This window comes from Oncorhynchus masou, chromosome 18 (genome assembly GCF_036934945.1).
Source record: "Oncorhynchus masou masou isolate Uvic2021 chromosome 18, UVic_Omas_1.1, whole genome shotgun sequence".
Classification (NCBI taxonomy): domain Eukaryota; kingdom Metazoa; phylum Chordata; class Actinopteri; order Salmoniformes; family Salmonidae; genus Oncorhynchus; species Oncorhynchus masou.
In genome coordinates, this window is record NC_088229.1 from 64,470,689 (window position 1) to 64,475,142 (window position 4,454).

A 4,454-nucleotide genomic window follows, 5' to 3' on the forward strand; every position below is an offset into this window, starting at 1 on the left:
TGAGATGTGTTACTTGAACTCTGTGAAGCATTTATTTGGGCTGCAATTTCTGGGGCTGGTAACTCTAACGAACTTATCCCCTGCAGCAGAGGTATCTCTGGGTCTTCCTTTCCTGTGGCGGTCCTTGTCAGAGCCAGTTTCATCATAGCGCTTGAGGGTTTTTGCGACTGCACTTTAAGAAACCCTCAAAGATCTTGACCTGTTCCGTATTTTCTGACCTTCATGTCTTAAAGTAATGATGGACTGTCATTTCTCTTTGCTTATTTGAGCTGTTATTGCCGTAACATGGGCTTAGTCTTTTATCAAATAGGGCTATGTTCTGTATATCACCCCTACCTTGTCACAACACCACTGATTGGCTCAAATTCATTAAGAAGGAAAGAAATTCCACAAATTGACTTTTAACAAGGCACACCTATTAATTGAAATGCATTCCAGGTGACTACCTCATGAAGCTGGTTGAGAGAATGCCAAGAGTGTGCAAAGCTGTCATCAAGGCAAAGGGTGGCTACTTTGAAGAACCTCAAATATATCTTGATTTGTTTAACACATTTTTAGTTACTACATGATTCCATATGTGTTATTTCATAGTTTTGATGTCTTCACTATTATTCTACAATGTAAAAATAAAGGAAAAAACTGGAATGAATAGGTAAGTCCAAACGTTTGACTGGTACTGTATATACACAGTATATACAGTGTCAGGACCCGGTTACGAACCCAGGTCTCCGGAGTGAGAAACAGTCACTTAACCAACTGAGCCACGAATAGTCAGCAGAACCCAGAAGATGAGGCAGACACAGCAGTACTTGAGATGGTGTATTTAATAAAGTAAAAAGTGAAGTCCTTCAGGAAAACATGTAACTCCACAACCTCAAAAGGAATTCCACAAGAACAAGGTAATCCACAAGGTAATCCTCCAAGACAAAAAGGTAAATCCACAAGGTGGTAGGTATAGCATAAAAAGCCTCAAAAGATACTCAAAAATAAATAAACAAGAACAAAAAACAGAATTCCACAAGAGCGTCCACCGGGATCAACAACAGTTCACAGAATACTAGGGCTGGGTGCTAACATACAAACACAGAGCAAAGAACTGAGGGAAACTAAGGGTTTAAATACAATCAGGGGAAACGAGGCACAGGTGCAAATAATAATGGGGATCAAGGGAAAGCAAAAGGTCAAAAAGCACAATGGGGGCATCTAGTGACCAAAAACCGGAACAACCCTGGCCAAATCCTGACATACAGTGCCTTGCGAAAGTATTCGGCCCCCTTGAACTTTGCGACCTTTTGCCACATTTCAGGCTTCAAACATAAAGATATAAAACTGTATTTTTTTCAAGAATCAACAACAAGTGGGACACAATCATGAAGTGGAACGACATTTATTGGATATTTCTAACTTTTTTAACAAATCAAAAACTGAAAAATTGGGCGTGCAAAATGATTCAGCCCCCTTAAGTTAATACTTTGTAGCGCCACCTTTTGCTGCGATTACAGCTGTAAGTCGCTTGGGGTATGTCTCTATCAGTTTTGCACATCGAGAGACTGAAATTTTTTCCCATTCCTCCTTGCAAAACAGCTCGAGCTCAGTGAGGTTGGATGGAGAGCATTTGTGAACAGCAGTTTTCAGTTCTTTCCACAGATTCTCGATTGGATTCAGGTCTGGACTTTGACTTGGTCATTCTAACACCTGGATATGTTTATTTTTGAACCATTCCATTGTAGATTTTGCTTTATGTTTTGGATCATTGTCTTGTTGGAAGACAAATCTCCGTCCCAGTCTCAGGTCTTTTGCAGACTCCATCAGGTTTTCTTCCAGAATGGTCCTGTATTTGGCTCCATCCATCTTCCCATCAATTTTAACCATCATCCCTGTCCCTGCTGAAGAAAAGCAGGCCCAAACCATGATGCTGCCACCACCATGTTTGACAGTAGGGATGGTGTGGTCAGGGTGATGAGCTGTGTTGCTTTTACGCCAAACATAACGTTTTGCATTGTTGCCAAAAAGTTCAATTTTGGTTTCATCTGACCAGAGCGCCTTCTTCCACATGTTTGGTGTGTCTCCCAGGTGGCTTGTGGCAAACTTTAAACAACACTTTTTATGGATATCTTTAAGAAATGTCTTTCTTCTTGCCACTCTTCCATAAAGGCCAGATTTGTGCAATATACGACTGATTGTTGTCCTATGGACAGAGTCTCCCACCTCAGCTGTAGATCTCTGCAGTTCATCCAGAGTGATCATGGGCTTCTTGGCTGCATCTCTGATCAGTCTTCTCCTTGTATGAGCTGAAAGTTTAGAGGGACGGCCAGGTCTTGGTAGATTTGCAGTGGTCTGATACTCCTTCCATTTCAATATTATCACTTGCACAGTGCTCCTTGGGATGTTTAAAGCTTGGGAAATCTTTTTGTATCCAAATCCGGCTTTAAACTTCTTCACAACAGTATCTCGGACCTGCCTGGTGTGTTCCTTGTTCTTCATGATGCTCTCTGCGCTTTTAACGGACCTCTGAGACTATCACAGTGCAGGTGCATTTATACGGAGACTTAATTACACACAGGTGGATTGTATTTATCATCATTAGTCATTTAGGTCAACATTGGATCATTCAGAGATCCTCACTGAACTTCTGGAGAGAGTTTGCTGCGCTGAAAGTAAAGGGGCTGAATAATTTTGCACGCCCAATTTTTCAGTTTTTGATTTGTTAAAAAAGTTTGAAATATCCAATAAATGCCGTTCCACTTCATGATTGTGTCCCACTTGTTGTTGATTCTTGAAAAAAAAATACAGTTTTATATCTTTATGTTTGAAGCCTGAAATGTGGCAAAAGGTCGCAAAGTTCAAGGGGGCCGAATACTTTCGCAAGGCACTGTATACACTGAACAAAAATATAAACACAATATGCAACAATATTAAAGATTTTACTGAGTTACAGTAAATTAAAGGAAATCAGTCAATTGAAATAAATTCATTAGGCCCTAATCTATGGATTTTACATGACTGGAAATACAGATACGTATGCATCTGTTGGTCACAGATACCTTAAAAAATTAGTATCTCTGATGGGCATAGATCAGAAAACCAGTCAGTGTCTTGTGTAACCACCATTTGCCACATGCAGCATGATATTTCTTCACATAGAGTTGATCAGGCTGTTGATTGTAGTCCCACTCCTCTTCAATGACTGTGTGAATTTGATAGATATTGGCGGGAACTGTAACACGCTGTCTTACACATCGATCCTGAGCATTCCAAACTTGCTCAATGGGTAACATGTCTGGCGAGTATGCAGGCCATGGAAGAACTGGGACATTTTCAGCTTCCAGGAATTGTGTACAGATCCTTGCAACATGGGGCTGTGCATCATCATGCTGAAACATGAGGTGATGGCGGCGGATGAATGGTATGACAATGACCCTCAGGATTTCCTCACAGTATCTCTGTGCATTCAAATTGCCATTGATAAAATGCAATTGTGTTAGTTGTCCATAGCTTATGCCTGCCCATATCATAACCTAGCAGTTAGCCTAGTGGTTAGAGCGTTGGGCCAGGAACCAGAAAGGTTGCTGGATTGAAATCCCAGAGCTGCCCCTGAACAAGGCAGTTAACCCACTGTTCCCCGGTAGGCTGTCATTTTTAAATACAAATTTGTTCGGCACTGACTTGCCTAGTTAAATAAAGGTTAAATACATTTTTTAAATTAAAAACACTGCCACCATGGGGCACTCTGTTCACAACGCTGACATCAGAAAACCGCTCGCCCACATGATGCCATACACTCTGTCTGCCATCTGCCGGTACAGTTGAAATCAGAATTAATCTGTGAAGAGCACACTTCTCCAGCATGCCAGTAGCCTTTGAAGGTGAGCATTTTCCCACTGAGGTCGGTTAAGATGCCGAACTGCAGTCAGATCAAGACTCTGGGGAGGACGATGAGCAAGCAGATGAGCTGACTTGAGATGGTTTCTGACAGTTTGTGCAGAAATTCTTCAATTGTGCAAACCAACAGTTTCATCAGCTGTCTAGGAAGGAAGCCGGATGTGGAGGTCCTGGGCTGGCATGGTACCACATGGTCTGCGGTTGTGAGGCTAGTTGAACGTACTGCCAAGTTCTCTAATACGATGTTGGAGGTGGCTTATGGTAGAGAAATGAACATTCAATTCTCTGGTAACTGCTCTGGTGGACATACCTGCAGTCAGCATACCAATTGCATGCTCCTTCAAAACTTAAGACATCTGTGGCATTGTGTTGTGTGACAAAACTGAACATTTTAGAGTGGCTTTTTATTGTCCCCAGCAGGCGCAATGATCATGCTGCTTAATCAGCTTAATCAATTCAGATAATTCATTCACCTGACAGGTGTGGCGTATCTCGCCAAAAGAGAAATCTTCACTAACAGGGATGTAAACAAATGTGTGTACAATATGAAAGAAATAAACTTTGTGCGTATG